At 39.6% G+C, this 25,423-nt stretch overlaps 1 protein-coding gene and 1 long non-coding RNA gene across 9 annotated transcripts in view; one reads left to right on the top strand and one right to left on the bottom strand.

Annotated features, from left to right (window-relative positions):
* Positions 1-25,423, top strand: part of SIK3 (SIK family kinase 3) — a 251,897-nt gene that overhangs the window by 71,559 nt on the left and 154,915 nt on the right. The gene's annotated exons all lie outside the window — the stretch shown is intronic.
* On the bottom strand, positions 6,122-22,837 carry LOC116874150. Its single transcript, XR_004383941.1, has 3 exons — positions 22,825-22,837; positions 7,979-7,984; positions 6,122-6,365 (listed from the first exon to the last, which is right to left on the bottom strand). It is a non-coding gene; the product is annotated as an uncharacterized LOC116874150 (long non-coding RNA).

The following is a 25,423-nucleotide window of genomic DNA, read 5'->3' as shown; positions in this document are numbered from 1 at the left end:
ACATGCAGTGTGCTTGCCCTTGTGTGGAAACTGCCTGAATGACCGTGGATGACCCAGGCTCTTCAGGGTGTGTGCCTATGGGCCCTGGCCAACTTGGCTGTTACACTTACTTTTTCTGAACAAACAAATATATAGTTTCATCTGGCTCATGGAGTCAGACCTCTGGTTTGGGAGGTGTTTGTTTCTTTTTGTGTATTTGTTTTCATTTTTAGACAGTAGTAATTGATGTGGTAGAGGTGGAGCTTTTGGCGGGGGGTAGCACTTTGAACTTCCCTTCCCTTTCCAGTAGAAAAAGTATAGCCTCTTATGGCTCAGTGGTATCAGTAAATACTTATTTTAGATACTTGTCTTCTACTAAGAAAAATACAGAGGCAGAAAATGATTTTGTCTTGTGGCCCTGCTGCCCGTTAACAATGATTTCATGTGATACCTCCTTTTCTGATACTAACCCTAGTGTTTTATCAGTGTTATCTGTGTATATATTTATTTAATTATTTATCAAAGTAATTTCTATACCCCATGTGGGGCTCAAACTCACAACCCTGAGATTAGGAGTAGCGTGCTCCACCGACTGAGCCCACCAAGAGCCCCAGTTATCTGTGTACATTTTGGAAAAATTATTTTTATTTCATACTAAGGAAGGAATATGAGCCCTCCATTCTGCTAAGCCCAAAGTGCTGTTAGTAGTGTAGTTTCAGGTTAACAGAGACTACGTGTCCGGTACTGACTGGTAACACGTGTCTGGAGAGCAAGGTCATAGCAAAATGATACCATTGGATGAGTACCGAAGAATGGAAATTGCTAAGTAATTCCTGCAAGCTTCCTAATCCACTCCCCACTTTGTTTCAGAGGGGATGGAATTTATGTCACTGAGCCTTACATAAGGCCACTGATCAGTGTCACTGTTCCTGAAGTTGTTGGGGCCTGGGAGGCTTCTGTTTAATTGGTTCAGTGTGTATCCCTCAGAAAACTCTGTGCCACTTGGATTCAAAGTAGCAAATTTCTCTTTATTCATTGAGAAGATTATTAAGAGAACAAAAATCTCCTTTAAAGTGCTATTCCAGTGATTTCAGGCTTTTGCTTTTTAAAATTTTAACCTACTCTACTTATCTAGTCTTGTGTTTATGTGAGACCTAAGCAAGACTTTGTAATCCGTAATACTTATTATTCACAATTACTGATAGCTTTTGGATTTGTCCAAACCAAAAATGTAAATTATAGCTCATCTCATTTTAGTAGTTTCTCTTTCTGAAAAGAAAAGTTGATAGAAAATTTACCTATAATTTCCCCATTAAATTAGCTTTTTTTCTTCCCTCCATTCGATCACTTGGCTAACTTCAACAGTATCAAGATTCCTGATATAATCTCCATTTTGAACCTCAAAGACTGAAGTATGAAATTCTTTATTTGGGAAATGTCACTTCCAATATCTGTCATTACCATTTAGAAAGTTTTATGACTGCAAGATTTCCTGTTCACTTCCCTCAAGTCCAACATTATTGCTCAGTAGTGAACAAAAACAGAATTAATGATAATTTGGTTCCACAGGGGCTAAAATCTACATATTTCAATCTTTTAAGAAGAGCTTGGCTTCTAAGTTTAAATATTGGGAGGGGAGGAAGAGAGGAAGATATTTTAGTTTCGAGTGAGCTTTGTTAATTGTGAATGAGTCCTAACTGTTTATTGTGGGGACTTAGTTTTGAATTCACTTTGTAATCATCTACTAGTAAAACTGCCTCTTACTCACTGGGACCTTCAGCAGGTCAGCTCTACAATTCAGCCTTCACTGTTTTTTGTTTTCTTTCTCTCTCTTTTAATAGACTTTATTTTTTAGAGCAGTTTTAGGTTTGCAGCAAAATTGAGCAGCAGATACTCTAGAGATTGCCAGTACGCCCCTTACCCCCACTCTGCATACCCTCCTGCCTTATCAGCGTGCCTCAGTGGTACAGTTTTTACAAGTGGGGAACCTACACTCACATGTTGTTATCACAAAGCCCATAGGTGTTGTACATTCAGTGGTTTTGGATAAATGTACAATGTCACATTTTCACTATTATAGATAACAGATAGTGTCAGACAGGGTAGTTTCATTGACCTAAAAATTCTCTGAGATCAGCCTCTTCATTGCTCTGTTCCCCCAGACCTTAGCAACCATTGGCCATTTTACGGTTTTCCTGCTTTTACCTCTTCCAGAATGTCATGTAGTGGGAATCACATACTGTATCGCCTTTTCAGATTGGCTGCTTTCACTTAAGCAGTCTGAACTTAATTTATGGTTCTTCCGTGTCTTTTCATGACTTGCTAGCTGATTTCTTTTTAGTGCTGAGTAATACACCTGGATGTCTGGAGTGTCTGGACAGACCAAAGTTTATTTGTCCATTCACCTCTGACAGACATTTCGGTTGCTTTCAAGTTCTGGCAATTATTAGTTAATAAAGCTGCTGTAAACATCCCATGGGCAGGTTTTTGTGTGGACCTAGGTTTTCAACTTAGTTGGATAAGTACCAAGGAGCACAATTGCTGGATCATATGAGAGTATATTTAGGTTTGTAAGAACCCGCCAGGCTATCTTTCAAAGTGGCTGCATGGTTTTGCATCCCCACCAGCAGTGAATGAGAGTTCCTGTTGCTCCACATCCCTGCTAGCAGTTGACGTTGTCAGTGTTCCAGTTCTTTTGCCACCTAATGGACTTGTGGTGGTATTTCATTGTTGTTTTAATTTGCATATTCCTGATGTCATGTAGAACATCTTTTCCTGTACTCATTTTCCATCTGTATATCTTTTTTGGTTGAGGGGACTGTTACAGTGTTTGGCCCATTTAAAAAAAATTTTTTTTCTTATTATTAAGTTTTAAGAGTTCTTTATATAGTTTGGATAACAGTCTTTTTATCAGATGTGCCTCTGCAGATATTTTTGCCCAGTCTGTGGCTTGCCTTATCCTCTCATTCTTTGGAGGCCTCACAGTTTTTCCATTTGTAAAATTAGGACTTGTATTATGATGTTGAGTGTCCATTCCATTTTGGAAATTCTGTGACTGACCCATTTCCTTTAAAATATTACAACAGTTCAGTCTTCTACATATTCACAATTGTTTCTTTGACTGATGGGGCCATCAGTTGCCTCCTGCTGGCAACATTTGTCTACTTGGAAAGGATTGGAGTTGAGTGGACTGGCAGGGGCTCTTTCCTTCCTGTTATTCCATTTATGTTAACACCTAAAGCTTCTTCTCAAGATGATTCCCATCCTTCCTGCCATCAGAGGTAATACAGTTAGGACTAGATCAATGGTAGCTGATGAGTGCTCTTCTCTTTTGGAACTGTCATTTGGTCAGAATTAGCGATACTGTTGTATTCAGCTACTGTCAGCTGCAGGTTCTCCCAAAGGTGCTCTTCAGTTTTCATATTATCTTGAATTTCATCCTTTCTCGTCTTGCCGTCTCAGATTTTATGCCAGTTTCGGGGCATCATCTCTTCCTATACCCTAAATGAAATTTAGGGTATGAAGTATTCATATTTTCGTGTTCACGGTATTTTCTCCCTATGCTCGTTTTACCCGTATCTAAAATGATACCGTGCAGTAGTTTCATAAGACCGTGCATTCACTGCTTTACCACTATGAAGTGCTTTTGCAGATGCCGATTCATTTGGAATCTCATGATAAACTAGATAGATAAGTATTTTCTTAGTTTGACAGGTGAGACAACAGGTTTGGAGAGATTAAGTAATCTGCTCAAGGCTGGGTCACTGACATTGAAACCCATGTTGCCTGCCTCCGAGAACAATGTGCTTCCATGTACAGAATTTAATAGCTGGGACCTCCTTTAGCTGTAAAAGAGCTATACAACCAGTTTGTTTTCTGCTAGGGTTATGGCATCCTCGGTCAGAAGCCAGACAACTTTTGTTTCATATGTGACTGGTTTATACCCACAGGTACTTTGATTGTCCCAAGGAGGGTCACATCAGTTCAGTAGTGTCTTGCCTTTATTTTTTATTTATTTATTTTTAAAAATATTTTATTTATTTATTTGACAGAGAGAGAGATCAAAAGTAGGCAGAGAGGCAGAGAGAGAGGAGGAAGCAGCCTCCCTGCTGAGCAGAGAGCCTGATGCGGGGGCTCGATCCTAGGACCCTGAGATCATGACCTGAGCCGAAGGCAGAGGCTTAACCCACTGAGCCACCCAGGCGCCCCAGTGTGTTGCCTTTAAAACACACACACACACACACACACACACACACACACACAATACCTTATGTTGTATTGAGTGCTTACTATATACAACGTCTGTGTTTAGCACTTTCAAAAAACCTTTTTTCAGGAGGAAAGAAAACAGACCTAATGAAAAGTTCATAATAAAATTAATGTATAGCTTAATGAATTGGTATGATATAAATACTCATGTATTTGACAGGTGAGATTCTTGTGTACGGTGTCTAGTCAGTACACTAACTTTTTGATACTTCTTTTCTTGTCTTTATGATTTGTCTCCTAAATATGCATTTTTAAACACTATAGTTTGCCTGGTTTGAGACCTGATATAATTGGAATTACAGAATATGTGCTGCTTTTACCCAGATTTCGGTTTTGCCCATATTGTTATGCATAGTCATAGTTGGTTTTTCATTGCTATCTAGTATTCTATTGCAGAAATATGCCACAATGTATTCATTCTGCCATTAGTGGACAGATGGCTTTGTGTCCAGTGTGTAGCTATTATGCTGGTAGGAACATTCCCATGTCCTTACTCTGGTACATATCCAGCGATTGTTTCTTTTGGGAAATACCCAGAAATGGAATTATTACTAGGTTGTGGGTTTCTTTATTTTCAGTTTTACTAGATATTGCCTAACTTTTTTCTAAGGTAGTGGTAACAGTTTATATTCTCCCAGAAACATATGAGCATTCCCATTGCTCCATATCTCTTTGACGTTTGTTATTATCAAACTTGAGACATTTTAGCTGGTATAGTAGGAGTGCACGGTAGCTCATTGTGGTTTTAGTTTGCATTTCCCTTGCTAGTAATGGGAATACCTCTTCATGAGTTTATGAGCAATTCGTGATGTGTGAGTCTCTTACAGATTTTTCTATTGCGTTGTTTCTTTTCTTATTGACTTATGGTAGTTCCTTATATATTTTAGATATGAGCTCTTCTTTTTTTGTGTGCTTGTTATAGATATTTGTGTGTGTGTGTGTGTGTGTGTGTGGCTTGCCCTTACACTCTAAATGGTGTCTTTTATTTTTTTAATCTTTAAAAAGATTTTTATTTATTTGTGTGTGTGAGAGAGAGAGAGCATGCACAAGCAGGGAGCGGGGCAGAGGGAGAGAGAAAATCTCAAGCTGACTCTATATTGAGTGGAGGCTGACGTGGGGCTTGATCCCGCAACCACGAGGTCATGACCTGAGCCAAAATCAAGAGTTGGATACTCACTCAATTAACTGAGCCTCCCAAGCGCCCCTTACTGGTATCTTTTAATAAACAAGTTCTTAATTTTAATATAATGAAATTTTATAGCATTTTTTTGGTGTAACTAATGCTTTCTGTGTTTTGTTTATGACACAAAGTCATGAAGATAATCTCTAATATTATCTCTTAAAAGTTTTACTGCTTTACCTTGAAAACATTTCACATTTAGATTTCTTTTTTTTTTTTTTTAAAGATTTTTCTTTATTTATTCGACAGACAGAGATCACAAGTAGGCAGAGAGGCAGGCAGAGAGAGAGGGAGAAACATGCTCCCTGCTGTGCAGAGAGCCCAATGCGGGACTCGATCTCAGGACTCTGAGATCATGACCTGAGCTGAAGGCAGAGACGTAATCTACTAAGCCATTCAGGTGCCCCTCACGTTTAGATTTCTTAAGAGCAGAAATTATTAGGTTACTAAATATTTGTTGATTAAGTGTAATTAGTAATTAAGTATTTATAATAACTCCAGCTGTGTAAAAGAATCAGTGGAAGATATAAAGAGCTGTAAGATGTAGCCCCTGCCCTAAAATAATCTGCATTCTGTTTGTGGAGATGAGCCCCTTAGCAATCCGCATCATGTAGCACTGGACCGAGAATCTAGAGGTTTATATTCTATTCCAGAAGACTGGCTTTGTGACTTTAGGTAAACTCTTATCCCTCTTGAGGTCTGCATTTTAATTTACTTGTAAAATAAGGGGCTTGGCCTAAGTCTGTGGTTCCTGATTTTGGTTCTTCAGATGGATAAGGGTCTGAATACACAGCAGGTGGAAATTGTTTTTTTCTTTTTTAAGCTGAGAGAAATTATGCATTTTCAGCCGTGACCAGGTTGCACAGGCTAACCAAAATATCAAGTATCTTTGTTTGTTGTGGTGGTGGTTTTCTTCTTCAGGTATCTTTGTTTTTTACTGGAGTTGTATGTCCTTTCTGTTTGAGAACAGCGTGGGACAGAAAGAAGCTCTGATCTACAACAAAAGTCTTTAATTTAGTTTAAAAAAATAAACTTTGTATTTATTGGTAATTGTAGTTTAGTAGACAGTTTAAAAAAAACACAACCATCAGACATCAACCAAGAGACCAAAGAGTGATAGGCAGAGGTAGGGGGAAGGTATTAAATAATAAAAAGTGTCCTCAGTGATGAGAACATTGGGTGACTATTAGTCTAATAACTTTTAAGGCCTTTTCTAATTCCAAAATATTATGAATCAATGAAAAGATAATATTTACTGCTTTTTATTACAAAGTACCCAAATGAATGATCTGGACAGCCAACATGACAGTTTGTGAAGAGGGATAGAAAACCTTTGGTGACTGGGATAGACAGAGGAGGAAGGCTACCAGGACAAGGTAGGATTCATCTGTGTGAAGGTTTCCTTTATATGTGGGTAGAAGCTTGGAAAGAAATTCCAGACAGAGCAATGAAAGAAGAGAGGGTCCAAGTCATTTTTAAGCACAGCAAATGGATCAGTTTAGCATTAGAAGGTGATGAAAAGGTAGCTTGAGGTTAGAGCACAAAAGGCCTTCAAACATAGGATTAAATGTAGACAGCTTTGAAAAAATTAACCCTTACTAGTATGATTGTATAGTGAGGATTCTAGCTCTTCTAGGACTGGAGGCTTGTGGATGGGCCGTTGACTTTAGGATGTCCTCCATGCTTTAGTATAAGGGCTGGCTGGCCCTTAATGACAGTTAAAAAAAAAAAATTAAGTATTTGAGAGATAACCAGTTAGATTGGGATTATGTTAACACCCGGAGTACAAAGCAGGAAACCTTATTTTACGGTAGCTGTCTAGCTGTATCTTTCTGAATTTATGTATGGAATGAATCCTCAGTAAATCCCAAGAACCTTCTCTCTGTGCTAAGAAATGGCTCATAAGTGGTGTTGAATTCTTTGTGAAACTCACCAGTCTCAACAGAATTTCTGGTTCTGGGAAAAAAGGATTTTCTCTGTTTAATTTCTGTAGAAAATAACCACTTATGAATAGTCCACTCTCTATGATGTGTAACAATGGAAAGAAATTCTTCTCTGGATGGTACAAGACAATGACTCATCACAAGCGATCTCTTAGAATTAAGAATGTAATCATAATACAGCCATAAATACTCATGTATACTTGCTTAGGCAGTTCCATTCTGCCTTCCTTTTTATTACTCTTTCTTACCCCATTGTGGTTTAGCCTGACTAATCTATTTGCAGCACATTGACATTCTTAGTACAAAACTTTTGCAGCCTCGGTTTGGAAAAAAAGAAGAGGTGTGGAAGTTTCAGCTCTGACACTGTTTCTTAATTTAAACTATGGTATTGATATATTTTTAAACAAAAAACCATAATAACCATTTTTGTTTGACTTTTCTAATATAATTTAATGAAGTAAGGTTATCTACTCTGGGCTTCCTCCATAGAAATAGCATTTAAACACTTAAAGGGGAAAGTTAAAGAGTACAGTGGCCTTGGGGACAGTGAGTGGGAACATGGTTGGCATAGGATTTCATAAACCAGCAGAGGAGAAAGGAGTCCCACACTAAACTGACACACCCCTGGTGATGTCATGGGCAAGTACTGGGAAGACGGGGGGTTTAGGTGGAAAAAAGAGAAAAGTCAGATTTGGGTGTTATCAGTAGATCTGGCACACATGACCCTCATTACCCATGAGAACATGACAGCCTAGGTTTTGACTTACCTCCATAGAGAATTTGAGTTGATTTTTTGTAGTTTTGCCTCTCTCTCTTTCCTCCTTTGTTTCTATTTAATCAGATTTAGAGTTTGCAAGGTTATAATAGAAAAAGTAAAGAGTTTGGAGTCAGAAAGTACTAGGTTCAAAATTCTAGCTTGCTGATAGGCAAGTTACTTAATCTTTCTGAGCTTCAGAATCATCGGCTATAAAATGGGATAATATTACTCATCTCTTGGGGTTTTTATAGGGATTAAACTAGAAAAAAAGGTGCTTAGCAATAAATCTTAGTCTCTTTTCCTTTGTCAATCATTTAGGCTTAAGGGTCGAATTTTCCGCTTGTTTTAGAATAAATCCAGGTTTTATGGTTACACCTCCATATTTTTCTTAAAAGTTAGGCTTTTTTATGTGTCTTCCTTTCAAGTTTTTTAAAGAGATTTGTTTATTTTAGAGAGAGAAAGAAACAGAGAGAGAGAGAGAGAGAGAGAGAGAGAAAACAGGGGAGAGGGGCAAAGAGATAGGGAGAGAGAGAATCCCAAGCAGACTGTGCTGAGCTTGGAACCTGATGCAGTGCTCAGCCTCAGGATCCAAGATCATGACCTGAGCCAAAACTAAGTCAGACGCTTAACCTGCTATTCCACCCAGGCACTCCTCTTCCTTCCAGTTTTTAAAACTGGGTTTTATATCTGCCAGCTCTGTTTCTTTGTAACATATCTTTCCATAAGTGATGTATTAGTTTTTGAAGTATTGTTGGAGGGAACATGGCGTGCATTTTTTTAACTGAGGAAGATTGAACAACTTAACAATGCAGTGAACTCATATTCTAAACTATCAGAGTGCCTAATGTCAGATTGCTAAAGGAAGTTATCTAAATCTAAAAATTATTATGGTCTACCACAGCATAATTGTGAGCCTTGGGGGTGGTGGGGGGCTATAAAGATATTTGTTGCCTAGGCCCCACCACCACACAAGTTGTGATTGAAGGTACATTGGCATGTGTACCTATGGACATTTCCCTGTGCCCCCCCCCCGCCATATACAGATATGTTGATTTGAATTGATGAGGAATGGGAGAAGGGTTTTGAAGAGAAAACAAGCAGGCTTATATTAAATTCTAAGATATGTCATGGATATTTAATTCACCAAATGATTATTTTCATCCTTTTGCTTTCAGTAGGAAGCTGTTGCTATGATAGAGCCTGTGCCAAAGGGAACACTATGGGTTGAATGGGATACTAGTGAATTGTGGATGATAATCCAATTTTGAGGCCCAAGTCCCTAGTTCTAGGTTTTTTCTTTCAGTGAATTCACTGGTCTGCTCCATTGCTGGTGGCTGTGCTAGTACCACTATCAAATTAAGTCATTTGACTTGATGGTAATTGTATAATATTCCATAACAAGATTAATCGGAGACAAGGGGTTTTCTGTGAAAGTTGCTGTTTTCACTCTGGGTGGGGAGGAAACAGAACAGAATGCTGACTGTGCATTTTTTTAATCCAGCCCCTAGGTAAGTGCAGGGTCAAGATAGCCTGAGCAGAAATGCCTGTATATTGCAACCCCACCCTCGCTCCCAGGGCTTGACATTGAACCATTTCACTGGTGAAGCTTTTACACAATCAGTGTTCTTTTAATCTCTGGAGTCCCTTACTACTTCCCACTTTCAGGCTCTTTCCTCCTTCATTGTTTAATATAAAGAGCCTTTGTCTTGAGTATACTTTGAAGGTAGTACTTTGGAGAGGCTGAGTAAATGCTGGCCCAAGGCTGACCACAACCCTTGGTCATTGAGTGTACCTGGATTCTGCTTTTGTCTAGAAACCAAATCTGCCCATCTATCGAAGCTAGAAGGAAGCCTCTGTTGAACCTCTTTACAAACTTCCCTTCATTAAGTCCAGTTAGTTTCCTGTCCTGGGGATTTTACTTTTCAGATTGTATTGTTACAGGTGCTAATCCCCTTGTGCCAAAGACCCGGACTGTCTCTGAGCTCTAACTCATGTAGGTGCTGCTTTTTTTTTCTTTTGTTTTAATAATTAACTCTAAATGAGGTGTAGGGCGAAGTACTTCAACTTGAGCATAGTTCAAGGAACACTGTATTTATTCATAATCAGCTTACTTTCTGCTCCCCTTCCTTCCCCTACCTCTCTTTTGCTGTAGCATCAGGATTCTTTCTTGCTCAGATGCATTTCATTCCCCGAGTGTGTCTTCTTGGCCCCTCAGTGGAGCTTGATGCGCTCACTAGGGACTGTGGTGCTATCCATTTCAGCAGGGGCATTTTCCTGTGCTTGAAGGGGCTGGGTAACATGCCGGATATCCTACCTCTTTCTGGTGAGGCATCTTTCCTGGGATTATTTTTATATGCCGCTATAGAAGTAGAATGTTCTTAGGATTGTGATACTGTATGTTATCAAATGCAGCAAAATATAGTCACGCAAATAATATTTTGGGGAACGTGCCATATAAAGTATACCCTCTTGCTTATTACTCTCAGTTTGTGAAGTAGATGTTATTACCCCTATGTTAGGGATTAAGTAAGAGACTGGTTAAACCTGAACTCCAACCTGAACTCCCACGGTTAGTAAGTGACATGGCTGGGTTCAAACCCAGGTGGGCCGGGCTTCAGAATCAGTGCTGTAGGCACTGACCCAGTGAACTGGCCACTGGCTGCTTCTAGCATTCAGCTTCTGGCCTTTGCTGGATCTTTATTGTCTTGTGTCATTTCGGATTCAGTTTTGAGCCACTTGGGGCCTTGCTTTCCCATATACAAGTTTTAATATTGGCTGTAGTTCTTAATATTAATGTAACAGGATTGGGGCCCATGGTATGGTGGGAGTTCGTAGTTTGAAAATGAGTCTCTTCCATTGTTGAGGATCACTGTACTTGAGAATGGGTAAGAAAACTGAAAAGTGGAAAACACATTCCACATATGATTATAAGACTATTGTTGAAACATTAAATTCCCATTGAATAAGTGATCCTATAAAAAATACTAGTAGTGGAAGAAAGCATAGCCTTTTCAGTTTATTTATAATATGAAGTATGTAGACAGGTTGTTGGGGGTATACTTTGAAATATATTCAGAGGCATATTTGACCAGGAATGGTCTAGGGTGATTGTTCCTAAAAATAAAAAATAGGACTATACGACCTTCCACAATTCCTTTAGTTCTGGTTCACATCCTGTATGACGGACTAGTTTTATAGATAGGAAAGTGAGAAAATTTATAAAGAGTCTTAGTTTAATCTCAGACTGATTTCAGCGTTGTTCATTCTGAATTACGTAGGTTGCCCTAACTTCTTCCAAATATTTCTTTCTTCCTGTTGTCTTGAAAAAAATATCACTTCCTTTTCATTGAGCAGAGTTCTTATGCTTCTGCAAAATTCATGTTTCACCTGGTATGTGCTTTATTTCCTTGAGGGAATGGTAGCTTCATGAGGTTTCAAAGTCACTGATTTAACGGGACTGGAAAATAGGATCTTTAAGTCAGTTTAAGTAACAACAAATGGCTGTATGGCAAGGATGGTAGTCATTTTCATTGTTCTTTTTTTCCCCTTGTAAGTTGGAGCCTTTTCATTGGATACTTGCATCTTGTTTTAAAGGACATTTTAATCTGAAACCCACTTCATTATATAGCTTGGCCCGAGTTGCAGTTCTCTGGGACTCCAGCATTAGCTCGTGGTTAGTATGTGGAGGGCTGCATTCCTTACAGTTGGGCTGTGGCCATGGCCGCCATTCTGAAAATTTCCACTCTTAGAGAGAGCTGGCTGAGTGGAACAGGCATCTCTCTGAGTTGAGCTGAAAAGTCTGTGTAACGAAGACTCAAGAACTGGACACCGTTTTTGGAGGGCCTTGTGATTTCAAAATGATCTTGTTTATTTCATTGTTCTACCCATCATATTTGTTGGCGAGGGAATGCATCAATGAAAGAAAGGCAAATAGAAACAGAGGAAAAGAAGAGAGAAAAAACATGGATATGTATAATAGTGTTTTGTTTTGTTTTTGTTTTTGTTTTTAAATAAGGAAAATTCTCTTTTGGTCTTCACTCTTGCAATTATAATTGGGCCAGTGGCCTGGTAGCAGAGCAGTCTCTAGTCTTGCTAACTCGTTGATCATGGTAGCTCTCTCAAAGCTAGATATTGACCAGATTGCGGTTTTATTAGATTTGGCTGGATTATAGCAAGCACTGAATCCTGTACAGAAATCTCTCTGAAGAGATTTGGCCTGTTAAGCTCAAAATAGAAGCCCCAGTAGAGTGTCTTTGAGGAAGGGCATTTTGTGGATATTTGCTATATGAACTGCTTTTCCAATGATGTCTTTTCTTTTTTGATTTACTACTTACGCATAGAATCTGGCTTAAAGTGAACTCAAATCCTAGGTGACTTATTTAACCTCTGTGTGCCTCAGTTTCCTCATCTGTAAACGGAGGCCAATACTTGCACCCAGCTTTACGGTAGTTAAGAGGATTAAAGGAGATAATGCATCTAAGTGCATCCTTTGTTCATCCTTTGTTTTAATATTCTGGGTATTATCTAGTGAAAAAGGAGAAGTCATTGTACAATCTTTTAAAAACATGATCTTAGAGATACAGTAGGAAAGACACTGGCTTGGGACATAAGAATTTTGGGTCCTGTTCCTGGCTTTAACAATCATCTAGTTGCCTGACACTAGGCAACTCTTAGGGTTTCCTTGCCGATGAAATTGTGGTAGCTATCCTAGATGTCTCTAACATGCCTTCCTTCCAATGTTTAAGTCTTACGACACTAAGTTTCACTAGAAGTCTTTGGTTTGGGGCCGTTTTATATCCCATTGCCTGAAGCCTTCTCTTCTTACTGCCCAGTACAAGTTGGACCCAAGCTGCTGGAAGGTGGTAGGAGGGGAGCTAAGAGTGTCACTGTAGCTGGTTGGAAGAAGGTTATTGCCAGGTGGGAAGAAGTGCTCTTGGGACTCTGGTGGTTTAAACGCTTTTAAGATTGGAAGGAAAGGACTGAGTCGGGCCTTGATTAATAGTGTTACTGTGTCATTTCCTCCCTCCACCTTTATTATTTATTTTGTCAGAATCGATTAGCCAAATGCACTTACCCAGCTGTTTGCCGGGTTTTTGTTTGTATAATCCAAATAATATTAGTTACTTTGATCAACATGTGCCCCTTTTAAAGATAGATTCAGCAGACTTACCTTGTCAAAGCTTAATGAAGGAGGGACTCCAGGCGTAGTTCAGGTTCCTTAAACTCATGGTTACCCTCTGTCAATTTTGTTTCTAATCAATGGATGGTAAGATGTTATTTGGAAAGGATTTTTAATATTTGCATTTTCTATTGTAGCATTTTGCCATTTAATAAATACCTTAGCATGGCTTTTTTTTTTTTTTTAACTTCTTTTGGTTTTCCCTCGCCACAATTTCTGTAGATTCCCGGATGAAGGCAACAGCACATGGATAATGAAAGTTTATCCTTTTGAGCATTTCTTGGTCAAGTGTAGTTTTCAGCAATGTTTGCATCTGAAATGGGAATCCATCTGGATTCCTCTTTCATTTATTAATCTGTCTGTCCCTAAGGAGGTTGCTCTGTCTTTAAACTCTCAACTTGAATTGTTTCTTTTGTGTGTGTGTAGTTTGTAATGGTCTGGTCTACACTATCCTCCTTACATAAAGCACACAGAGTAGCTACAACAGCAAAATCAAGGCAACGGTAATAATTGATTTTGCTCATAGAGCGCCTGCTGCACACCTGGCCTGGTGTTGAGTATATCATTTTATTTAATCCCAAGAACAACCCTACACGCTAGGTACTTTTGTCATCTCGAGTTTATATCAGACGAAAGGAAATTACACAAAGTGCAAGAGTAGTAGTAAGTCGTGGAGCCGGAATTCCATACCACATCTGTCGGAGTCAAGGCTTTCCTTTCTGTTCTTCACTGAAGACTCATGGAGCAGAAATGAGTGCGGGGCACATGCCGCTTCGTGAATTCTGTATGAAATCCGGTCACATTCTGAACAGTGTAGACCTGGTGGAGTCAACATGAATTTCTCATCATAACCAGAGAACTTAATGTAGCAAAAGTCAGTATCGTAGGAAAGGAGACGTTTACGTGGTACGCAGGCTGACTTTTTGGGGGGAGTGTTGTTGTTGTTGGTTATGGCTCTAGCAACTACAACAAAGGCAGCATTTACTTGACAAGCCGTGTATACTTAAGGCAGAACACTGACCGCTTTTCATGCTGGCAGATCCCTGCTTTGCCAGTGCTGGCTACCTGTGAGGAATGTGAACAAGTTGGAGTTTGGAACAGGAAAAACACAACTTCCACCCATTTCACAGTGGAGTTCATGTAGGGTTACAGACTTTTTGGGGGCAGTAACTGTTACTTTCTGCCTGTTAGTTCTGAGGCTTGCATAATGCTAACCTGGTAGATGCTGTCAGATGACAAGCCTTCCTCCTACATGTTCTCCATGAAAGAACTGCTAGTGACAAGCATTTTATTATATTAGAGTTCTGCTTGATACTGTTTTAGCTTAAAGTGTATTTATTAGGAAGCCGGTATCATGAAATGTACTCCCCGCCCCCCTTCTTCTTCCTGAATGTGATGTTTTTCCTTCCTCAGTGATGGACTAAGATGCAAGGGTGTTGTGAGGCAGTTACTGCCGGATGTACCCCAGTGAAAGTGACTTATGTAAATAGATTCCGCTTCCATTTGGGAAAACGATCTAAGGTCGCTGCTCTTGTTTTTTTTTCTCTGGAGACTAATACTTTATCCAAATCTTTGGCCACTTAAGGTCAGCCTACTGCAGAATCAGGACGCGTTCTATATGTTGCCATAATGTTCAAACTGTAGCCTTTAAAAAGTGGGGAAGGGGAAAAGGTGTGAAAAAGCAAGGTAAGTTCTGGAAAGTGTAAATGGTTTCTTCAGGCCAAAGCACAATGGCAGTGCAGGGGAGTGGCAGGAGGTGAGACTTGACAATAAAGGAGTTTTGTCTTTTATGTTAAAAAGTTTGGAACTGTTCCTGTAGATAATGGGGAAACTTCTGGTAACTTTTAAGAAGGGAACACATGGAATCCAGTTTGCTTTCAAGAATTCATGTGGCAATATGGAGTGTCTAGGTTGAAGGTCGGGAGACTCTTTTATTCGTTGTTAGGAGAAACATTATTAGGAGACTCTTGTATTATTCAAGCAAGAAATAATGAGTTAAGGAACTCTTCTAGGGTGCAGAAAAGAGTGCCCTTTATTCGTTCATTATTTGTGAAATGTTTATTAAGTTCCTGTTATGGGTTAGACATAGAATTAGTTATACATTGGGTTAACAGGGTGAATAAGATACAGTTACTACCTTCAGGGAACTTACAGTCTAGTGGGATATTTGACAAACGACAGGCAACTACAATGGTCAAGTCCTATACCAGGGCATTTATGATAGAGCGGAGACCTTAACCCCTTAACCCAGTATGGGGGTAGGGGGGAGGACAACAGGAAAGCCTTTTTAGGAAACTGTAAGATGGAGTCAGCTAAGTGATGTTGTGCAAGATGTAGGGGTGGGGTTTGGGGTGTTGGAAAGACAAGTATTTCAGTTGAGGAAGTAGTATCTGAAAATGGCCGGAGTACGTGAGACAAAAACCCTGGCTTGTTTAGGGAACTGCAGATCATTCAGTGTGGCGGGTTTGTGGAGAGCAAGGAAGTGGGTTGAGAGAAATGAGGCCAGGGGAATTAAACAGTTACCTTATAAACCACATGAAAGACTTCGTTAAAAGCACCTGAACTGTTTTAAGCTGGAGAGTGTCATGATCAAATTAGACCTTTAACAAAAATCCTTCTGGCTGCTGTGGGGAGGATTGGGAGGGGAGGAAGAGGAATAGGGCGGATGATAAAAGAGAGGTAGGGGAGGGTTTTTTGGAAGCAGGAGAAAGAGTTTAAAGAAGGGAGTGATCAGTTCTGGAAAATATTGCTGGGAATTCATTAAGTTTGAGACTGAGAAGTATCCCTTAGTGCGTCCGTTGGTGACTTTATAGTGAGGGGAGTTTCGGTAGAGTTGTTGAGTGCGAGGCCAGTTCTAGGGGATTAAGGAGTGTTAGGTAAGTAGGTCGTACTAGAGATTAAAGACTACTTGTCGTAGAAACTTGGTTATGATGAGATAAAGAGTACTTGTGAGAAAAGGGAAGGAGAAAGGGTCAAGCGATTGAAGGTTCCAATGAGGGTGAAGAGTGTTGGCTGATGTGGTTGGTGTAAGCCAATGAGAGTAATGAGCAGTGGGGGTGTGGGGCTGGGGCTTAACTTTATCTTGAATTGCTTGCTGTTTCTCATAATTTGGAAGGACAAGTCTTGTGATTGTTGGAAATTGGAAAAATTCTATCTAGCTTATTGTAGATATTGTACTTCAGGATTTCAAGACTGGAATAGCTATGGATTATGATGAGTCCAGGAGAAGAGATAAAGGTCCTTGGCATTAAGGTCTCAGTTCTGGGAAGTTGGCTAGAAGAATGTTAGTACCTAGGTTGGAAATGACTGAGCCAGGTGCCAAATTATTGTACATACACTGAAAGACGGCCTGGAGATGAGTTAGAGCATCGACACAGAGAGCAGTATGGTTGAGAGACGTGAACCTTCAAGGAGAGGAAGGTTTCCCTTGTCCATCAAAGGTAGGAGAACTTTGGGGGCAGAGAACAGTGATCCCATATTCTAGTTCCTATATATGAGGAAAATTTGCCAAGAGGGCAGAGTTTTTTTAGCTGAGCTCCATTGCTGAGAGATCCCGTACTGTTTTATGAATAGGTTCTGTCTGTGATTTTCTGTGGAGAAGATTACTGTCAGTTTTTTTTCATATGAATGCATTTGGAAAACTGTTGCTAAGCAACCTGTTGTCATTTTTGAATGTTACTATAATCTGGTGTCAATGACTAATGATCTCATTGGGCTAGATCTCTCCCCTCCAGCTATGCTGGCATCAGTATGTGCATTAATAGTCTTTAAGAAATGGATTCATTACACACCAGGTAATCACTTGGAGCTGGCCTTGGCAATGTCTGAATGAGTCGGACAAGTTGAAGAAAATCTTGAGCCCGAAAGCTACTCAGTCTTTTAGGTTTGTTTGGGCGAGGTAACGAGAGATGAATCAGCTGTAATTTAACGGGATCTGATATTACTTTTATAAGATAGATCACTTTAACGTGATGCTTTGTCATTGATGTTTTAGTAATCTGACAGCATTGAAGAGGGTTGATAGTCCCCATTTTATTATTTCTTGGCTCCATGACAGAACTATGCATTAAAATGCACTTAAGATTTTAAAAAGGATGTCTAAGAAAGTAAACAAACAAACAAATCCCAAGTGGGTTGATCTGACTTATAAATTCCAACAATGTGTAGCTAATTGCAGATAGATTTTATTTATGCCATGTATTGTGTCAGCTCTGCTGTGTATACCTTCTGTATTGGAGCACAAGTAATGGAGATACTATCTTGCCCACCTCAGGTTTGAGGAAGGAGTTTCCAAGACACGAGTATCAGAAGAGTTTTATGCTGTACTTTCCCCTTTTATATAAGCGTGCTAAAATTGAGAGGTTGAGCAAGAGGGTTTTGAGCTAAAAATGAACTGATAGAAATTTTTGGCAACAATGAAAAAAACATAACAATTATCCAATATGCTTAGCTAATTTTAGATATACCTATATGTCACCCACAGTCAAAGTAATGTCAGTTGCGATGTCATTCTGTTTTACTTGTCCAAACAGTGAAGTTTTATTTAAAACCGGGCCATTCTCAGCGCCACCTCCAGGGTTGGGGACTAGGGAGGTCCAACTTTAGGGGTGTGTATGAAGAATGTAGCAATGGCTTTAAAAGTGTAAATTATTTGACTTGGCACTTTTGGTTTTAGGAGTTTGTCTGATAGAAATGACCACCCGTCAAAATAAGAATGTAGCCGTGAGAATATTTACCATAACATTGTTGAGAATAGCAAACACAAACAAAACCTCGCCCCAAAACCCTAGAAGTCCCAACCTGAGAGATCGATTATAGACTGTGGAAAACTATTTAGAGACATTGAAAGATAAACAATATGTGTTCCTAAGTGGAAAAAGCACATTCCATAAGGTATGTATATACAGTAGAGTTTCATTTTTTGTTGATAGACCTGTTACACAGGAAAAAATTACGAATACCTTCAAGCCATTGAGGCAGACCCGCTGAGTCGGTAATCCAGGTGGACCCGGGACGGGCGGTGATGGTGGTGGAGCTGAGGTTGTGGTAGAAGCCACTGAACCAGGTGACAGAGTTGTCTTACTGGTCACTTAGATGTCAGTGGTTGTATTCTGTGAGTGGTAGCAGAATCTTTTTCTCCTTCTTTGATCTGTTTTCTAAATTTTCTACAACAAACACACACCACTTCGTAGTAAAAATACTTTATTTTACGGAACAAACACAAAGAGGTGTCCGGGTGCTCAGCTTTCAGTGAATTGTCCGCAGAGTTGATGTCGTGAACTTACCATCGGATTAGCTGCACGTAATGCGAGGAGGGGGATGAAAATGTTGATTGATTTTCCTCATTTTGTACCCCTAGCATGGCCAGTTGATGGGATTCTTTTGGGAAGACTCTAAGTTGAAGCCAAGTATGGAAAGATGGTTTGTATTTAAAGTCCGACTGCTAGTGTGCAGACCACTGAAGCCTGTGACTGAATGGCTTCTTCAGATCCAGAATATTTTTCATTTAAAGACCTTCTTAGAGATCCAGCTCCATCCTGTGTCTCACAGGATCATACTCATCCTGATCTCACAAGCACACAAATACGCTGAACTTGAAGCTGATCTAAAACAAGTGTCATCCAGAGCGGCTAGAGAGCAGTTAAGATTGTCATTTGTTTGCCATTGCTGATCTACCGTGAGCTTAGAGGAATCACAGATTTTGAAGAATTTTGGAGTACGTGAAGTTACAACTTCAGAAAAGTCACAGACATTTAAGTTTTAGAACCGTAATTGGAGTGCAAACATCTGTTTATGGCTCAAATATCGAACACTTGCCCTGTTATTACAGCTCACTGTAGAGAAGTGAAGGACCTAGAAGGAAGCCCTGTCTACCAATAAAAACATAAAAATGATTTACCCTTGGGACCTGAACCAATAATTCTGGAACTGTTCTAATATTTTTAACTCTACAGTCAAAATCTAGGCATGTTTGGTTCTCCTATGTTTATAAAATATTTTCCTTCATAAATCTGTTGAACTAAAAGCTAAGAATTGTCATGACTTGTGTAGATCTGGAATCTGATTTGAAATGTGCCTTGACTTCATATACCTATGTTCTTGAGGGTTGTGTACCTATAGCGGTCAGTATTCTCTTTGATTTGTTCAAAATGGATCACTTAGTAAAGTTAGTTCTCTGTAGTGTAGTTAGAAAGTTCTCCAGTGTAGTTAAAAGCAAGCTTTCTGGGGCGCCTGGGTGGCTCAGTGGGTTAAAGCCTCTGCTTTTGGCTCAGGTCATGATTCCAGGGTCCTGGGATCGAGCCCTGCATTGGGCTCTGGGAGACCGCCCCCCACCCCCGCCCCGCCACCACTGCCTACTTGTGATCTCTGTCTGTCAAATAAATAAATTAAAAAATCTTTTAAAAAAAAAAAAAAGCAAGCTTTCTGGACTCCCTTGAGATTATGGCTGAATTTCTATTTTTGTATGGCCAATAATTTATACCTTTACTGTACTCATCACATAAAAAGCTCATGTAACAGCACACATAGAAATTGTGATTCTGTGAACAATTTCAGTAGTCTTGGAGATATGAAAAGAGTGCAAGATGAGACCTCTCTGTGCCAGGAGGGAGCTTTCTGAGGCAAATGTGCTCAAGTTGGTTGAGGAAATGATGAAAGCCACAGCTTTTTTCCACCATTTCGTTTCTTTATCTGTGAGATTGTGGTCAAAGTTCCTGCCTTTCATTATGGAGAAATTGAGATTTTTAAACATTTGTTTCTATTTACACCCCAAATCCACCTTAGATAAGAGGAAGAAGAATGACAAGTATTTTTTTAAACAGCAGTTGTCAGTCTTTTCCTTATTTTCTTTCCCTTGAGCCCATGAAAGCTTCTCTTTGGATTAGTACAGAGAATACCCTTTGGATCTCTTTGGATTAGTACAGGGGTACTGCACTGGGACATTAATGATGCGCCAGCATCTCAACTTCCTCTAGGTCTTCCAGGCATTTCTAAAAATGGTAGAAGGGGAAAAACTTTTAATTGACCTCAGAGGTTAGTAAAACCATGAAAATCATTGGGTTGTTAAATGGATTCAGCAGACATTTATTAAGCACCTAGTGTGTGCTTGATACATTGCTGTAGGCATTGGTGTTACCGAGATCATGGGAGACCTGGGAAGAAGTAATATAGATGCTTTGAGTGCTAAAGGGTGTAGATGAAGAAAGGATCAAACCTGTTCAGGAGTTTTCTAGATCTTTTCATAGACTTTTCCCCCCGGAAGATCAAGTGTTCAACTTTGTCATTTCAAAAAGGAATAAATAAAAAATTTAAATAAATAAATAAAGGAAGCAACATTCTTTGTCAACAATGGCACTGTTGTGCCCTTTTGGGTCCCAGCCTTCCCTGATTGTCCTGATTGGCTGAGATCCGTTGTTCCTCCAAATTCATAGTATTCTGTCTGTTTTTGTCTCTGTCTGCAAAAACGTTAAAGGTCCTAATATTCTCATTTTAATATACTAACCCCTTCCTTTTTTAAATCTCATCTTCCTAATCTCATTTTCTCTTCGCCTTTCTTTTCACCATTCTGTATTTTACCCAATGTGTATTTATCTATGTATTTAAGCATTTCTTGAATCAAAGTAAAATATGAATACATTAATGAATAAATGCCGTATTTGTCTTTTTTAGTAGTCTAGGTCTTCTACCTTTTATTAAAAATTTAAGCCACTGTAGCATGAGTCTGTGTTTAAGTACAATACTGAACAAAATGGCTTTCAGATGATACAGCATGCATAGGTCTACGTTTGCATTTACTGCCTCGCATGTCCGTACGAGATACCCCGCTGTTTGGGGCCTTCCGTTTGCCCGCATCTCGCTTGCCTTCCTGCAGAATGCCCACCCCGTTAGATCCAGATGAGCCGGCTAAGCACCGCAGCAGTGTTTTGCTCTGCACCTCTCTGCTCACGTGCATGGATTTAGGCCTACTCACAGCCTAGTTGCTAAGGAGTCAAGTGCAGGGCAAGACAAAGGAAGACTGGCTGTGAATGTATCTCAAGAGAGGTAATCTAATAATAACGGCCAGTGGTTCCTCTGAATCTTGTTTCCTCAAGTTGTTAACTTCAGAGAGATGTAAAATTGCTTGCATTAGGATAGATTTGGGAGCTCTTTTTTGATAATGGAATCAAGTGAAAAGGTCTTCTATGATACTGTTGTGGATGAATGTGACACTGGTCAGGAAACAGGAGCCTGCCAATTTTTTTTTTTAATTTTATTTATTTATTTGACAGACAGAGATCACAAGTAGGCAGAGAGACAGGCAGAGAGAGAGGAGGAAGCAGGCTCCCTGCCGAGCAGAGAGCCCGATGCGGGACTCGATCCCAGGACTCTGGGACCATGACCTGAGCTGAAGGCAGAGAGGCTTTAACCCACTGAGCCACCCAGGCGCCCCAGGAGCCTGCCAATTTTAAGTCTGCACGCTTCCATCAACAGCTTAACACTGTGGAGACGGCTCCCCATTGTCTATTGTTTCAGTACCAAGGATGGAGAAATGCCCCATTTTTCTTCCTGTTGGATCCTCCCCTTCTCACTGGATTTGGGCAAGTTAATGTTGGTATTTTTCTGGTCATAAAATTACAGCGACATTTAAGAGAATATTTTCTGATTTCCACCCTCCTGCCGTAGTCAAGCTGTAATATGGAACTGATTTATTATTCATTGTGTTTGTTGAATAAAATTTTGTTCCTCGTGCTTAGTTGTGCAAACAAGTGAATGAAAGGCTTCTGAAGGTGCACCGTGTTTTGCTGGGTACTGTGAATGATGTTTAGGGAAGACAGAACCCCATGCCCTGAAGGAGATTTTTACTTTATAGAATTTGCTAACAGCACGGTTAGAGAACAGGGTAAGGTTATCCTTTGCGGTGAGGTTCTTAAGAGGTTCTTAAGGAGCGATCCCTAGGGGATCAAAATATTGGCACCTACTCAAAGAATCTGAATTGTTTTCTGGAAGGATAGATAGCATTTGCGCAGGTAGAAAGTAGGAGTAGGACGTGACTGGAAAGTGGGCCTTTGAGAAAAACAGTGGGTGCTACAGAGGCAGAAACAAAAGAGGTAAGTTTTGTGCAAAGATGAGTGATGAGTGGTAACAGGACTGATTGTTTGGCGGTATTCTTTGGGGGGCTTGTGTTCGGACAGGTTTTAGAGCACCTTGAGAGCCAGACCCGTAAATTTGAGTTTGGTATGAGCAAACATGGGTTCCTGATGTGCCGTGAAAGGAGTGTCTTAGGAAGATGCGCCTGACAGGGATCTCTGAGGGGATAGTTGCGTGGATGTTATGGTGTCGAGGTAAGGTTAATGTGGCAGTCTCAAAGGGATTTGATGATCATTTATGGAATCTTGACTAAGCACTGTTTGTCCTTAGTACTTTAATATGATTTCATTTAAACCTCACAGCTACCCTGTGAGTGAGATATTACAACTATCTTCACCTTAACGAATGAGGAAACCACAGCACACAGCAAAGGGCAAGCTGCTTTTTGGACGTCACACAGCCAGAAGGAGTAGAACAGTCAGTCTGGCTTTGGAAACAGGGTCTTAGCCCCTATATTGTGTTTTCCAGAGAAAATAAAACTAACATTCTTTTCGTCTATGTGATTTTTTTTCCTCCTATATTAATTCCCCAGGTCCTTACCTACAACATTGGTTTAGCGGCCTTAGAATAACGGTTAGGCTTGGGAATTTTAAGTAGTTTTGCTCATTTTGAACTCTTCAAAACCAGGGACTACTGGTTACTTGTAAATGATACTTCATAATTTCACTTTTCCACTCTAAACCGAGACACATCAAAGCAGCTTTAGATGGGATTTTAAGGCTGGAGCAAGGGAGGCTAGTTGATTTCATAAATGTTTCTGGTTTGCTGAGTTTCTTTACCTAGGTCATATTATAAACAGTAACTTTTTAAATATTAATTTAATTTAATTTTTATATTGTATATATTTTACATAAATTTTCTATTTTATTTTATATTACTATATTATATTTTTATATTATAAACAATAACATCTTTTATATTTATATCGGTTTGAATATACCACTTACATCTACTTAAATGCTAGGCTGACAGAAGCTGTCTTTAAAAAGTAACACAAAATTTGGGTTTCAACGAAGTCACAAGATTCATCCTAGATTTCTCATTCTCTCATGGTCACTGATACATGTGTGCTGCGTGATTTAGAAAAGGCAGTTGGTGTGCTCTGGGCTCCCTTTGTCATTTGTGACAATCGGACAATTGGTCTCTTCTCTGCGTGTCTTTTAGGACAAGGGATTGAGCTCCTACAAACAGCATTTCAGAGGTTTTCCAACTAATGATTTTTCCTCTTACTCTTTGCTGTTTGGTTTCTTTGGCAACCTGGTCTCTCCTTGCACCCTGCAGCCCCTCTCCACTACCCTTCCTGGTATTTGAGGGTTTTTTTTTTTTCCCTTGCTGCTTTAGGACTACTCTTGAAGAATATGCACGTTTTCTTAAATCTCTGTTCCTGTGTGCTTCTGAGAATAATTAGAAGGGTAGAGAAAGGAAATAACTTTTAGAAGCTAAGTAACCTGTATTTTTGGGTTTCAGGGTTTGAACCATGAAAGGCTAAGATTATTCTGTTGTCTGTAGTTTCGTTTCCTTCCTTCTTTTCTTCCTTCCTTCCCTTTTCCCTCCCTCCCTCCTTTTGTTAAATGGTAATAAAGAACATGTTTTGAAGTTAAACCAAATATTTTACAATCAAAATATTTTAGGATATAAGGTGTGGAGAGAAAAACAATCTGAAAATGACATACATAGTTTAGTTATATAAGGTTATGCTGTGATTTATCTATTTAAAAGTCAATTATGGCTATGAAAAGCACATCTATTACTTTGGGGGTGGCGGAGGAAGTAAAGATCTAAAAATGTGTCCATCGTTCATTCACCTTTGGTTTTTATGTGATACATTTTGAATCCTGATTCCTTGACCCTGTTCTTAGTAATGCCATTTCTCCTACCTAAAGTACAGTGAAAAGCCCTACTTCTTTAAATGCAAATGTAACAACCATTAATATATATTGGACGCCACTTGGTTGATCCTAACTGTAGTCCTAGTAAACCATGTCATTGGTTTTATATTTGGAAATATTCACTTTGACCTCAGTGTATTTCCTTTTTAAAAAATCTGCTGTAGAGTATATAGGGTATAGGTAAGGGGTGGATAAGAAAGAGGGAGAGGAAGGAACAGAAAGAGGAAGGATTACTGCACAAATTCCTTTGCCTATAGGTACACAAATATATGAGGTTTCTGTATATGTGTCCAAATATTTGAAAAGAGAAGATGACTCTCTTTTTTGGGATCTGTAGTAAATTTGATGATACATGTATGTGAGTGTAATGTGTATGTTCATAGATACATGTGCTGCAAGTTAGGAATGAATGAAAAGCCTGCTGTAGAAGCCAGAAGGAGGAGGAGTTACTTTTGCCTGGAGAAGTCAGGGAAGGCTACCTTGAGAAAACTGACCACTGACCCGGCCTTAGGAGAGTGAGTGAGAATTACTAGTTGCATACAGCCTTAGCTTCAAAAGGTGTGTATGTGGGGAAGGGGACTGTGGCTGGGAATACTGGAAGATCTAGTTGAAAGGTAGGGTTGGAGGCAGATGGTGAAATAGTTTGTCTTTATCATATAAGGAAGGGACAGCCACCAAAAGATACTTCTGGTTTGGTCTTTTAGATCAGATTTGTGTTTTGAGAGAATCTCTAAATATAATTTTTTTTTCTTAAAGATTTTATTTATTTGTTTGAGAGACAGAGATGACAAGTAGGCAGAGAGGCAGGCAGAGAGAGAGGGGGATGCAGGCTCCCCACCGAGCAGAGAGCCTGATACGGGGCTCGATTCCAGGACCCTGGGACCACGACTGGAGCCGAAGGCAGAGGCCTCAACCCACTGAGTCACCCAGGGGGCCCTGTAGATATAAAATTTTATGTAGCATGGGCCTAGAACAGTATGATAAATAATGAATTTGTAACTTAGTTATTAGAGTAACTGAATAATACCTAGTTTCCCCCTTCCCTCAATCTTTAAAAAAGCATTCTGTAAGATGAGGCAATTTTATATAGTGGTTAAGAGG

Source organism: Lontra canadensis, unplaced genomic scaffold (assembly GCF_010015895.1).
Source record: "Lontra canadensis isolate GAN:19392208 unplaced genomic scaffold, GSC_riverotter_1.0 scaffold36, whole genome shotgun sequence".
NCBI classification, from domain to species: Eukaryota; Metazoa; Chordata; class Mammalia; order Carnivora; family Mustelidae; genus Lontra; species Lontra canadensis.
The sequence above is the reverse complement of the archived record's forward strand: the minus strand, read 5'-3'. Positions and strand labels throughout refer to the sequence as shown.